Source organism: Cebus imitator, unplaced genomic scaffold (genome assembly GCF_001604975.1).
Source record: "Cebus imitator isolate Cc_AM_T3 unplaced genomic scaffold, Cebus_imitator-1.0 Scaffold76, whole genome shotgun sequence".
In the NCBI taxonomy this organism is placed as follows: Eukaryota; Metazoa; Chordata; class Mammalia; order Primates; family Cebidae; genus Cebus; species Cebus imitator.
The window spans coordinates 6466467-6481501 of NW_016107391.1; the positions used below are offsets into that span (position 1 = coordinate 6466467).

Sequence of the window (15035 nt, forward strand, 5' to 3'; positions counted from 1 at the left end):
ACAATAAAAATGAAATGGCCATGTGTTTGTTAAAAGGCTCTGATGCCCTTCTCAATTTTTCAGAAACATCTTTCTCCTAAATAAGTTCTGCTTCCTCCATAGGCTGCTAAGCTCCCATGGGGAAAGTGAGAAAGTGTCAGTTTCATCAAATGCTAATGGGGCAGGGCTCCCCACCAGATGGGAGCAGCGACCCTCTGCTGGTTAACAGGCCTGCCCCCAACATCAGCCAGCTGGGATATGCATTCAGGGATAAAGGAAACAGACTGTTGGTTGGGTTTCTTTGGAAAGACAAAAGAGGAACCTCTCACATACAGCACATTGACTTAACTGGTCTGTACCCTAAACCAGAGCAAAAAAATGGAACTGATGATGTGGAAATCTAAAGGCCGATACCAGGCCAGAAAAGATTCAGCCAAGGTCACCATGGCCAGCCTTCTAAAGAGCCTCCTGCATAAAGAAAAAAGGCTAGCACAGTGTCCATCAGCTCATCAGTGACAAGCTTCCCAGCTCCAAGTCAGGACTTGCCTGGGCACACCTGGGAATTGCAAGCTTGAGCCCAAACTTAAAAGGCATTCCTTTTTTTTTTTTTCTAGCTCCTTCAGCCCTTATTCCACTCTCTGATGTTAGAGTTGGGTTTTTCATCTTTCCCCACACAGCTGGCTAGGAGCTAGCCCCTGGGCACCCACTTCATGTGCCCCAACACTGACCCCCAAGCCATGCATCTGTGCCATGACAGCAGGCTCCAACCTCTCACCAAGGGTGAGGCTCAGGTATACCGGGGATAAATCATTTATTTAGGCATGGCTTCATGAAACTCCCTTTCTGAGACATCATCAACATTTCAAGAGGCTGATAAAGTCTCCTGCATCTGGGGAGGGAGGCTATTAATCCATTCATTAGTATGAGACAATGTCTCTTTTGAATCTGATATGTCTAATTGTGGAAGAGAACAAAGACTGACAATTACAGATGGAGACAGGCAAAGAGCATCTGCTTCCATGACGTCAGTACTTCTTCCAGGAGACTTGCAAAACCTTAAATGCTTCCTCCTGGCTTTACCTACCGAGTGAGACCCACATCAGGGCAAAGCGATGATAACAAGACGCTAAAATTTACTGCATGCCACGCAAAGCACTGAACATGCACTATCTGACTAAATTCTCACCATACTAAGAAGAATTAACTATCTTCATACTACAACTGAGGAAACTGAGGCTCAACATGATTAAGTGATATAGCCAGAGTAAAATAGCCAGTGAGTAGCAGAACCAGGACTCTACCTGAGCCTGCTGGTTGCAAAGCCCATGCTCCAACCCTCCACTCTGTGTCCATCCCTGGAAAAGACTGCAGCAGGGAGTTCTAGAACCAGATCTGGGAGGCCTCCAGCCAGCAGCTCTATTCAAAAACTGAAAAGAGCTTGCACAATGGATCACTTCCCATGTTCCTTAGAAAGCCACCTAGCTCTGTGCTGGGTGACAGGCGCTACCTGCTAGCCAGTCAATAAACCAGAAAGGCTGGCCTGCTTGATAGTTCCTTATCATACCTGAGACTCAGAAAAGTTAAGGGACTCTCCAAAGTCCCAGAGCTTTGTAAGCGGCAAAGCTAAGACAAATTCAGGCCTACTGCCCTGAAATCTGGGGTGACTTGAAAAACTCACCTACAAAGGCTTCTACAACAGTTTACTAAGAAACTTGCCATTAATTGATCTCTAAATTGCAGACATCATTACAGTCATCAAGGGAAGGTCCGCAAAGTACCTATGCCTATTTATGGGCAGAAAGTTGCTCTCTGCTAGGCTTGAACTCACCACCATGGAGCCCGGAGACCTCTAATTCTGGAAAGAAGTTAATGACTGGGGGTCCAAGCTCAAGCACAGCATGCTGCCTCCCAGCATTGGAGGGGAGCAGAGACTTGCATTGCCATCTCATCCCTCAGCCTTGGGGTACCATGGTCCAGGGACCACAGACTCTGAGACATACCTAGAGCAGTGCACTCACCTCTGTGCTTGAGTCTGTTCATTGAGAACTCAGAGTCTTCCTGCTGGATGGCTTTTTGCTAGCTGTGGGGCACATTCTTGGACAGCACACAGGCAAGCCAGAGTTCCTAAGAGTTAAGGTTCTTAGAAGCAGCCCTCAGGTAATGACAGATCGTGGGCATGGTGATAAAATCCCCAGCTTCTTCGCTACTCAGGATAACTCTGAACCGTGGTCTATGTTGTTGCACTGAGCTCCCCAGTGGAAGTGACATCCAGTTGCCCACAGAGGGAGTTTGCTTATGTATTCCTGCTTGTGTTCCCTCCCTTCCCTTCTCTTTCACACTCCTCCCCCAGACTGGCGCTTCCCAGCATCACCTCCCAATAAGCTACTTGCACTCAAATCCTTGTCTCAGAGTCTGCTGGTGGGAGAACCCAAGAAGGCAGCCCCTATCTGAAAGTGCCTTCTCCCACCTCCAGCCCCCAGGGCATCTCCTGTAAGCCTCTCTTCCAAAGATGCATGACAGAGGCTGAATGTTCAGGCTGGGGAGAAGACAGGTCCAGAATTAGATCTCAGATAGGTTCCTCGAAGGCCATGTTTTCCTAGGCACATATCCTAGGCCATGTGCCTAGGATAACTGGCCTCTCATGGCCTGTTTCTTCAAAGGTAAAACATGACAAGTGCATTGACATCACAGAACAGGTGTGGTGTGTATGACAAAAACTTAGCACTGTGCCTAGCACATCCTGAGTGCTCACTGAAGGACAGCTGTCATTATTACTATTACTGACATTCTCTTTTATTAAAATAACCCAATCACTTGTCTTCCCTTCTTCACTGAGCTACGACATCTTTGAAGTCACACACCATGGATATTTCATCTTTGCCTTTCCCAGAGACCCTCTCCCAGAGACCCCTCCCAGAGCTGATGCTCATTGTATACCTATTGTGTTAAACTGCTTTGTTTAATCTTTGCATTACCTATTCCTGGATGCAAGCAAGGAAGACAAGCTAATTATCCTATGTTGCAGTCTTAAGGAACAGAACTCCTAAAGAACTTTCTGCCTCTTTCAATTCTTCATCCCCTGTTTGCTGCTCTGTGCAAGTCTATAGGTCAGAGGTGGCAGCCATGATTGATGTTCTAGGTTATGATGTCACTTTTCATACATTTGTGTATCTCACACTAAACAGTGAGTCCTTCAAGGACGATGTCAGTGCTTGATACATGTCCATGTTCCCCTATGCCAGGCCACTGTAGGGGCTCAATAAATGCCTTCTAATTGACTGAGATTATTTGATATGAGTATATCAAATAGCACGAAGCAGCTGCTAATAAACTCAAGTCACTGACAACTGGATATAACCAGCGCATGACTAGACTGATGCTTGCAAGAAGGCGTTTCAGAAATTAGAAGGTGGCAGGTTGTCACTACTTTCTTAACTTCACCCTTCTAGATATATTTCATGGATTGAAGGTTACATTTAACCTTGCTGTATGTATACATAGCTCATATTCATTTTCAAACCATAAGTCTTAAATGTCTCAGCTTATAGGATCCTGAGTTTTGATCATTTGGTCATTATGATGAAATCTCTGGCCTCTTGTGGTACCAATATTTATTAGTTGAGATTTTAAACACGAGATTAGGAATTAACCCAATAGCCATTCAAAATTGCTTATTAGGTATTAAGTATTATGACATCTTTGAGTGTGAATGAAGCCCTTTCTTGGCCCTGGACAGCTCTTCCACTGGACCCTTGCACTGGCTGCTACAATTTTCAGAGAGTCCAGGACTATGTCTTCACACCCTAGCAATTTCTAAATAGATTATATACTCAGGAAAGAGCAGTCACAAAGCCTGTGCACTTAGCTCCACAGGTGAGACTAAGGCATCGTGCCTGGGTCAAAGTAGGAAGTGATGCAATGTTTGTAGAGTGAGTGAACAGTCTTTTTTCCTCCTGAATGCCTGTGAAAACATTACTGTTTGTAAAGAAACAATGAAAGTGTTTCACCAACTGGACAGAACTTTCAAATGACAGGATTTTTTATGACCTTAATGACCATAAAAAGGTATTTATTTGGCACCAACTGTGTGCTAGATGCTGTCAACCAAGAAGAGGCAAAACAAACAAACAAACAAACAGAGCAAAGCAGTAAGACAAGATATTTATTGGAGTCTTAGGAGCTGCAATTTGAGAGACACAGATTCAGCTCAAAGCCAAATTATATTCCAAAGAAAGGGAAGGGAATAGGAGTTTTTAAGAGAAAATCACAAGAAAGCTAAGGGTGGTTACATGAGTTGTTTTGAAAGAATTATTCTTGGTGGAGGCACCTGGCTTAGCAAATGAGTACATAGCTCATTGATTGCTGCTGTTCAGGAGTTGTAGCAACTCAGTTGCTGTTTGAAATTTGGCTGTTTCAAACTGATGTTTTGGTCATCCAGCTGTTTCAACCAGGATGTTGTGGTCATTGTAGTTTGGTCACTTCAAAGGTTCAAAGCAAGTTCCAGTTCTGTTTTGCCAGTTTGCAGGACATGCAAACAGTCCTTCTTAGAATGGCATTCTAACTCCATTTTAGAGCTCTGAACCAGAGTGGTGCCATACCATTTCACAATGCCAAGCAGTGCTTTTAGAACACATAGCTGAAGATGCATAGGTACAGGAGCATAGAGACCAGGGCAGCACAGACTCAGACATGGAAAAGTATGGGCATGTTCCAGAACATGGAACAGTAGATTGGCTAGAGCTCAGGACACAAGTGAATAAAGCTGAAATATGAAAAAAAAAAAACAAATGCCATTCCATGTACTCCTTTTAAAAAGTCAGAGAAGATGCACACCCATTAGAAACACTCCCTTCCCAAATGATTACACTTTTTCAAAATCTGCTCATAGGGCTAATACTCTGTATTCTGGGAAATCTGTTCATGGTAAACCTTATTCCTGTAATTTTGGATGAGTAGGGCATTATTCCTATCGAATATCCTTCCTCCTTTCCCCAAAGTTACCACCCTACGCCCTTGGTCCTCCAAAATGAGCAAGGTATGGGGATGAAAATAGCTTTCCTTTTCTAAAATAAGCAGCAACTATGATCCTCAGGTTCCTTACAACTCTCAACTGGGTTCCTAAATTACAAGATTTCCTTCCCCCAAACTCTCACTCTCTCTCTCTCTCTCTCTCTCTCTCTCTCTCTCTCTCTGTAATGCCTGAACCACAGGCATCTATTAGAAATCAAAGCTTTTCCCAAATCTTCCTAGAGTCTTCATGTCCCAAAGTGAGGGTCCTAGTTTTCAGCTATGGCTATAAGTTGGTACCTGCTTCTAGAAGTTCCCCCAAGACTGCAGGAAAACATCTGAAGAGCAGAAGGATGTAGTCTAAGGGGTTTCAATCCTTACTCTAGCCTGCAGAGTTCTTCCTGAACATAAGCTTTTTATGTGAAAGATATCTGAAGACAGCAGATCCCTGGGGTATTTTACTGAAAAACCACCTCACTATTTCCTGGTCTAAAATGTACAGATTATTAAAAATAGCCATCTAATAAATGGAGAAGTTTTCCTCTAGTGATTCAATGCACTTAAATACATAGTCTCACCAGATCCCTGGGGTAGGGGCTCTTTCCCCCACTTTGTGGATGGGACACTGAGACATGAAGTTATAAGAGCTGGCCAGGGTCTCAGTGAATGGTGGCAGAGCTGGTCAGGATCCTGGTATCCTGGATAGTCCATGGAAGGACTTTGCATTACAGACAGTTCACCTCTGTCACTAGTTCATGGCACAGGATGACCATTATATGCTCAAGGAGTCAAATCACATCCTGGAGTTTCACCTAATAGTGACAGTGCTCACAGTGGGTTTAAGGCACTATGTCTTCAAGGAGAGTCCACATTAGAGAGAGAGAGAGGAAAAAAGTACCCAAATAAGTATTCTACAGAGCCCATGAGAGGGCCAAAGTGTGGGACCTGGAAGGTGAGACAGAGAGCCCACATTTCATCATATTGGAAGCAGACAGGCCGCATGGAAGTTCAGAAATCTTGGAGGCAAGACTCAAGGATGAAGCAGATTTTTTTTTCAAAAGTTTTTTTTCTTAACACTTTCTTAACAAGAGTGTTTAAGAAAATTTAGTATCAGAAAGTCATTTATCAAAGCATACAAAAACATAAATTGGGGAAGGGACAGCTTATTTAATAAATGGTGCAGGGAGAGCTGGCTAGCCACATGGAGAAGAATAAAACTGGAGCCCTCTCTCTCACCTTATACAAAAATCAACTCAAGATGGATCAGAGGCTTAAATCTAAGATCTGAAACCATAAAAACTATAGAAGATAATCTAGTAAAAACTATTCTGGGCATTGGCAAAGAATTCATGACTAAGACCCCAAAAGCAAATGCAAAAAAAACAAAAGTAGACCAAAAATAGAACTTAATGAAACAGAAGAGCTTTTGCACAGCAAAGAAGACTCTCAANCTAATAAGAAGCTTTTGTACATGAAAAGAAATAATCATCAGAGTAAACAGACAATGTGCAGAATGGGAGAAAATATTTTCCAATATGCATTCAACAAAGGACTGGTATCCAGAATATACAAGGAATTCAAATCAGCAAGAACAAAAGAAAAAAAACAAATAATCCCATCAAAAAGTGGGCAAATGACAAGATCAGACATTTCTCAAAATAAAATATACAAATAGCCAACGAACATAAGCAAAAAATGCTCAACATTACTAATCATCAGGAAAATCCAAATTAAAACTACAGTGAGATACCACCTTACTCTTGCAAGAATGGTCATTAATAAAATGTCAAGAAACAATAGGTGTTGGCATGGATGTGGTGAAAAGGAAATGATTATATACTGCTGATGGGAATGTAAATTAGTGCAACCTCTGTGGGAAGCAGTATGGAGACTTCTTAAAGAATTAAAAGTAGATCTACCATTCAATCCAGCAATCCCACTACTGGGCATCTACCCAAAGGAAAATAAGTCAGTATATCAAAAAGACACTTGCATGTGTGTGTTTAATGCAGCACAATTCACAATTGCAAAAATATGGAACCAACCTAAGCACCCATAGACCAATGAGTGGATTTAACAAACGTGGTTTATACACACCATGTAATACTACTTAGCCACTAAATATATATATCTTTTGCAGCAACTTAAGTGGAGCTGGAGGCCATTATGTTAGGTGAAATAGCTCAGGAATGGAAAATCAGTGTTTTCATTTATAATTGGGAACCAAGCTATGGGTATGCAAAGGCAAACAGTGATATAATGGACTACAGACTCAGGAGGGGGAGGTTGGGGGTGAGGAATAAGAAAATACATATTGGGTACAATGTACACTACTTGGGTGAAGGGTGCACTAAAATCTGACTTCACCACTATAAAATTCATTCATGTGGCATCTGGTAATGTCACATGTCCATGGTTCTGCAGAGAACTAAAGAACCTGAATTTTATTCATGTAACCAAAAATCGCTTGTACCCTAAAAGCTACTGAAATAAAAATAATTCATAGTCCTGCTTTCCATTATAACAGAGGGTCCATTCTAAATCCGTCCTTGCTCACCACTAGGATGCAGACATGTTTGGGCTAGAGAGCTGGGGGTAGGTCACCAGGGTCCATTTGCCCAAGAGATATGGGAACCTGCCGGGACAGAGTCAGGCACGACGTGCTGGATCAGTGACAAAGCCAAGGTGGTCAGAATGATGAGCCTGTCACCGTATCTGTCTCCTGGATTTGAGGCCCAGCCCAGCCTTCCATGGGTTTCTATGTCAGTGGCAAAGAGCAGTTTTACTAAAATCACATGTCCATAGTTCTGCAGAGAACTAAAGAACCTGAATTTTATTCAGTGGGCAATAGGATGTCATGGAAAAATTCCTAGCAACGAAGAGGGAGGACCCAAGGGCTGAAACTTGACTGCAGAGTACACAAAGAGACTGGTACCATGAGGGTTCCCACAGATGCAGTTGCCACATCAAGACCCCAAGGACCCATGTGCTTAGTGGAAAACATCAGTGTCTGGCAGGTGGCTCATGTAAGGGCATCACCCAGCCTAACAGGTGTCTGAGGCCAGGGCAGACTCCATGGGAGGGGCACTTGTCTGTCATGAGATTTTTTTGTGAGGCCACAGGAGATAAAAGGCTCCCAGGGATTTCTGGGGCCAGAATCTTGCAATGCCAGGTGGAGGTGAGAGATAACCAAATGCAGTCTGGTCCTGTAAAAAGTAGCCACATTTTAAAGCCCACACAAGACTAGCCCACAGAAACACAGCTTACATAACTGTGTTCATTTCTGCATACCTGTTCCAATGCTCATTCACTTGCACACATAACAATCATGGTGTATACTTTTCTATAATTTGCTTTTTCAAATGTATCACTATATTACAAATCAGGGACGAAGAGATACAGAAGAAGGATTTCCATGCGGATGAAACAATATGATATGATTTTAGAGCCTGGTTCTTACCAGGGTGTGATTTTTGTCCCCCAGGGGTGGGACCTTTGGTAATATCTAGAGACACTTTTAGTTGTTATGACTGGGGGCAGGGTGATACCACTGGGTAGAGGTCAGGGATGCTACTAAACATCCTGAAATACACAAAACAGCCCCCTCAACCATAAAGTATCTGGGTCAACATGTCAATAACGCTGATGTTGAGAAAGTCTATTCTAAATGCAGAGATCAGAAAGTATGATTATGGGAGTAATTGTAAATAGCCTGATTTGACTTGAATGTAGGACACATGTGGGGAACTTAGAGGAGGAAAATTAGGAAATTCAGTTGTGGCAAAATCCAAAGAACCTAAATTTTATTCAGTAAGCAATGGTATGTCGTGGAAAAATTCCTAGCAACGGAGAGGGAGGACCCAAGGGCCGACCCTTGAGGTCTTTGGCTCGAGTGACTAAGACACAGAACAAAGTGTCAGCTTTAGGGAGAAACACATGGGGATGTGAACATTGTGAGTATTCCTGGGCACAAGGCACCCGGTGGAATTGCTCCAAAGGCAGGGGAGAATGTGAGCTGGAACCCAGGAGAGAGCTCCTGCCTGGGAGCCAACTGGGTGGAGATGACACTGAATCAACCCTAGTAGGTGCTACTGAAATGTATCTGGAATGTATAGAGGGGGAATTGGAGGACACTGAGACAAGGACCCTTCAAAGGCAGGAGGGAAAGAGTGGTGACAGAACTGAGAAAGGAGCTGGCAACAGCAGTGTCACAGAACCAAGGGTATATGTGTATGTCACAGAACCAAATGTATATGCATCCCTTGTTCCCAAGGGATCTCAGGACAGGGAGAGGCTGGTAAAAGCTGTAAGATGTCAAAGAGAATGAGAAGAAGAGCCAGGGGAAGCTCACCCCTTCCTTCAACAGGAAGACCCAGGATTTGAACTCAGGTCTGCTGGCCCCATGCCCAGGGTTCTTCCCATTGTCTGCATCACACTATATTAGGACCATGCAGACCCACAGATGGGCCTCTTATTTGGACACAAGGGCTAGCGGGAGTTACACCATCACAGACACAGAATGACCACTAACAGTTACCAGAACAGAGTCTGGGGTCACATGGAAGCTTTCTTCTTTCTTCCAACATGAGCTGTCGGCCCTCTGGGGATGGCCTCTGGGACTGCGGTGACTGCTTCTGCAGCAAAGCCTTTAAGTTAAACAAATAAATACTGCTTACCTCCCCCTGTGAAGCTCTCAGTGGTGATCTGAGCTGGGCAGGCAGCTATCCTGGCCAGGGGGTTACTAGGAACCTGATTTCATGAGATGCAGATGGCAAATAAACATCAGAAGAGAGGCTCCACCATTCTAATGCTTAGAGAAATGCAACTTGAAACCAGCCCTAGCAGTCTGACAAAAATCAGAAAGCTTGCTAATAGCTTGCCACAGCAGGGGTGGGTGTATGGAAGGGATTTGTAGCATTGCCAGTGGAAGGTTAATAGTGGGGGGTATGATCTTTTTGTAGGGTACCACCTATCAAACATGTATATGCATCTGCCTTTTGCTCTGGTGATACCACTCTCAGGCACCTATCCTTGAGACTGTTTATTGCAACCTGTAAAGGTAAAAACTTGGACATAAACTAAATGTTCATCAGTGAAGCATGAGTCAACTATACTGTGGCATATCCATACTGTAGGGTGTAGCTTTTAAGAATAATGAGGCAGGTCCCCAGGTTAATATGGTCAAAAAACTTAAAAGTCCAGGATTCATTCTGAAGTGAAAAAAGCAAGTTGAAGTAGTGAGGCAATGCGCATAGTACGATTCATTATTGTTTCTATATGAATGTATAAAATGCACCCCTAGAGAAAGTAGTAGAAAGGCACACGCCAGTCTGTTGATAGTGTTTACTCCTTGAGAAAAGGGCCAGGGGAAGAAGAAAAGGAGTGAGGCTTTTAGCTTTATACACTGATACACCATGTGTATTTTTGCAAGGAGGCTGTGTTTTTTTGTGGGATTGGATGCCTGGAAGGTGGCTTTGCAACTGTCTTAGAAAAATCCGGATCCAAGACGGCTGATCACTAGCAGCTCGGGATTGTAGCTCCCAGTGAAAGCGCAGAGAACGAGAGGACGCCACACTTTTAGATGAAATTTTGTTGCTCAAGCACCAGGAGATTACCAGCGGAGGAGCCCTACAGGTCGCCAGTGCAACTCTTGTGGCAGGTGAGGCGGTTTTGCCGCTCTCTTGGTGCGGCGGTTCTTGGTGCAGAGTCAGAAAAGCACCATCAATCTTCATGCCACTGTTTTGGCTGGTGCAGTAGGTTGCTCAGATTTTAGCGCTGGGAATCAACAAGTTGGACAACCACTCAGAAACCCAATTATAAAGACGGTAATTATAAAGACCACAGATGGATAACTCTATAACAAAGCAAAGAAACCAGCCTGAAAAGGCTGAGAATACCCAAAATCAGAACACCTCTCCCTCTACAGGGGATCACAGTTCCTCATCAGCAATGGAACAAGGCCTGATGGAGAATGAGTGTGTTCCAGTAACAGAACCAGGCTTTAAAAGGTGGATGATAAGAAAATTCTGGGAATTAAAAGAATTTGTTCTAAACCAATGCAAAGAAACTAAGAACTTTGAAAAATGGTTTGACGCAATGTTAACAAGAATACACAATTTAGAGAGGAATATAAATGAATTAATGGAGCTGAAAAACACAACACAAGAACTTTGCGAACTATGCACAAGTTTTAACAGCTGAATTGATCAAGTAGAAGAAAAGATATCAGAGGTCAAAGACTAACTTAATGAAATAAAATGAGAAGACAAGATTAGAGAAAAAAGGATAAAAAGGAATGAGAAAAGTCTCCAAGAAATATGGGACTATGTGAAAAGACCTAATCTACGCTTGCTAGGTGTACCTGAATGTGACGAAGAGAATCAATCCAAACTGGAAAATACGCTTCAGGATATTATTCAGGAAAACTTTCCCAACCTAGCAAGGCGGGACAATATTCAACTCCAGGTAATACAGAGAACACCGCAAAGATATTCCTCAAGAAGACCAACCTCAAGGCACAAAATTGCCAAATTCACCAGGGTTGAAATGAAAGAGAAAATACTGAGGGAAGCCAGAGAGAAAGGTCAGGTTACCCATAAAGGGAAGCCCATCAGACTCACAGCAGATCTCTCAGTAGAAACCCTGCAAGCCAGAAGAGAGTGGGGGCCAATATTCAACATCCTTAAAGAAAAGAGTCTTCAACCCAGAATTTTACATCCAGCCAAACTAACCTTCATAAGCAAAGGAAAAATAAAATCTTTTGTGAACAAGCAAGCACTCAGAGATTTCATCACCACCAGGCCTGCTTTACAAGAGCTTCTGAAAGAATCTCTACCCACAGAAAGGAACAACCAGTATCAGTCTTTCTAAAAAATACCAAAAAATAAGAGCATCAACATAATCAAGAATTTACATCAACTAATGGGCAAAACAGCCAGCTAACAGTAAATGGCAGTATTAAACTCACATATATTATTATTAATTCTAAATTTAAATCGATGAAATCCCCCAATCCAAAGACACAGACAGGCAAAAAATGCCAAGACCCATCGGTATGCTACATCCAGACCCATCTCACATGCAAGGATACACAAAGACTCAAAACAAAGGGATGGAGAAAGATTTACCAACCAAATGGAGAGCAAAAATAAATAAATAAATAGAAAGCACGAGTTGCAATTTTTGCTGATAAAATAGACTTTAAAGCAACAAAGATCAAAAGAAACAAAGAAGGATATTACGTAATGATAAAAGGATCAATGTAACAAGAAGAGCTAAAGATCCTAAATATATACGCACCCAATACAGGAATACCCAGACATATAAGACTTAAAAAGAGACTTAGACTCCCACACAATAATAGTGAGAGACTTCAACATCAATGTTAGACAGATCAATGAGACAGAAAGTTAATAACGATATCCAGGATTTGAACTCAGATGCGGAACATGTAAGCTTAATTAACATTTATAGAACTCTCCACTTTAAATACACAAAATATACACTCTTATCAGTACCACATCACACCTATTTACAGGTTTAAATGAAATATTGGTTGGCTGCTTGTTAGTTATTTTCTTCCCTCATTTTTTTTTCATGTCTCTAAGCACAATTATAGGCATACCCATTTTTTAGACTGCATTCTAGCCCGGGCAATATAGCAACACCCCCGTTCTCTCTCCCTCTTTCTCTTCCTCTTTCTTCCTCTCCTTCATTTCTTTTTCTTTCTTTCTTTCTCTTCTTAAAAAAAAAAAGAAATTATTGTCTGCTAATTCTAACATCTGAATCATCTTAAGTTTTCTCTTTGTTGATTGCATTATCTCTTGGAATGGATCACAATTTCCTAGTTACTCATATACTGAATAAGCTTGGACTGTATTCTGAATCTTTTGAATATTACTGAAACTCTGGATTCTATGAAAAATAGCGATTTTATTGTTTTAGCAGATAGTTAAGTTGGTTAGACTGAAACTAAATTTTGTCTCTCGGTTAGTAGCTAAAATGTTAGTTCAGAGCTTTATCTTTAGCTAAAATCTATCCCATGTAAGTATGGTTCAGGGGTCAGCTGAGACTTGGTTAGTTTGTATATACAGAAATTAGGGCTCCTTCTATTTTGCCTTCTCTCTGCTTTACAGGATTCTCCCCCAACTGTCCAGTGGCTCAGCTTGTCCCAAGCTCTATTCTTTAGTTCGTCATATCAGAATGATTGTCAGTTCACTGTTAGTGTGCTAGCCACTGGCAGCTTTGGTTTGCCTTCAGTCTAAAAGCTGTAAAAATAGGTTGCTCACATTATGCCATATCTTTATTCAAATGTCAACTTCTTTTAAGAATATGCCTGCTTCTGTTCACTTTCCAGTCTCTTCATATCATTGTTTCTTTATATTTTGTTCAGTGTTTAAAATTGCTGTTTTCAGGAGGATTGTGATCAGTAGGAGTTTATTCAGTCATATCAGAAGCAGAAGTAATGATCCTGCCCAATTTTGATTTCACTACTAGCAGTTTATCCTTAACATGATATTCTGTCCTAGAAAGGAACCTTGACAAGTCAGTTTTGAGAGCTCATAGTGGCTAGATTCCTACAGCCCCTTTAGTCCTTCTTGCTATAGGCCTTTTGTACTCACTTATTGCTGGTGAGTGGACAGTCTCCACGAGTTTCGGCTGCTATTCTCAATTGTTCCACTATGCTTTTCAGTGAATACTCATTAACCGTTTTTCCTTGTGAACTCCTATTTCACTAGGGTTTTGGCTATCTTGGACTGTAATGTGTAACTATGGAGAACAACTAATACTTAAGCCTTGCCTTGTGCCCCTCCCAACTCAATAAGTGTGACAGTCAGGAGCTATGTTGCTGGAGAGAGAGCATCTAGCATAACAAATAGTAACTCAGCCTTGGCGTTGGTTTCTTCCAAAATAATCCTCTGTAGTTACAGTTCTCTAATTTTCAGGGTGTCGAGATATGGGTGGAAATGGCAAGAAAACTCTTAAAGGCTGGCCAGTCCACATGCAGTTGATATCTAGTACCCATCATCCCAACCAGCCCTGAGTTCACACCTGGTGGGCACTGGTCTACTGTTTAAATGCCTCCCAGTGGCAAAGCAGGGAAAAGAATGGTGTTCTTAGGGTATTGAGTAGAAAAAAACGGGCATATTAAATTTTTTTTTCTACCTTAACTCCTGTCTATAATTTTTGGCCCTCTTCTTTTCTAGGCTGCCTTTTCCCTAATTTACCCTACTTAGATCCCTGACCTATCCACAGGACCTTCTGTTTCTCCACTGGTTTCCTCATTGTTTTTTAGCTATTTGGTAGAGCTATCCATCTCTGGATTATGGGACATGGCCAAGGTTCGGTTCTGAAGAGAGGGCTAGTTGTAATTTTGCAATTTTGATAAGAACTGGCACAACTACTTCTATCAATAAAAAATGAAAATACCTAAAATTCTGTAGGACATATTTCAGGATATTGGAACTTAAAAATGAGAGACTTCTGAACCCAAAAGACCCTTGAGAATTTCAAACAATGATAACAACGAAGAATAATTAATTGATCATCAGCTTTGGGTTCTTACCCAGCTAATGCCATAAGGGGTACAGATGTAAAACAAGTCTTTACAGATATAAGATCTAATGGCATAGGAGATAATTTTGATTTTTGTAAAATGTCTCATCAATAGGCTACAAAATAATGAATGATTTTTCCTGTGGCATTACTGAGCAGACATTGGGCCAAGGTTATAATATTTGTTATCTAATAAAACTAAAAATATCTGATTAATTATTTTTTCCTTTGCTTATGGACTTTGCTTCTACTCTGATGAAAGTAAGTTATAATTTATAGTTTCTAAGGAGATTAGGATGATAGAAAGTTTGAATTAAAAAAAAAAGAAAAATCCTAGCTCGCTCACCTTTCCCAAGGCTGCTGGCTCAGGTCTGGTAATCATGGCAACCTAGACACAAAGACTCCATAAAAGTACATTGTAGAACTGTTCCCTGGGCACAGTTGTCATTCCCATTACTGTCACTGATATCATAAGAGCAGGCCAACCCTTGGCA

At 41.8% G+C, this 15035-nt stretch overlaps 1 protein-coding gene across 1 annotated transcript in view; it reads right to left on the bottom strand.

Annotated features, from left to right (window-relative positions):
• The window catches only part of SLC25A48 (solute carrier family 25 member 48), a 248703-nt gene that overhangs the window by 151671 nt on the left and 81997 nt on the right, over nt 1–15035 (bottom strand). The window lies entirely within an intron of this gene.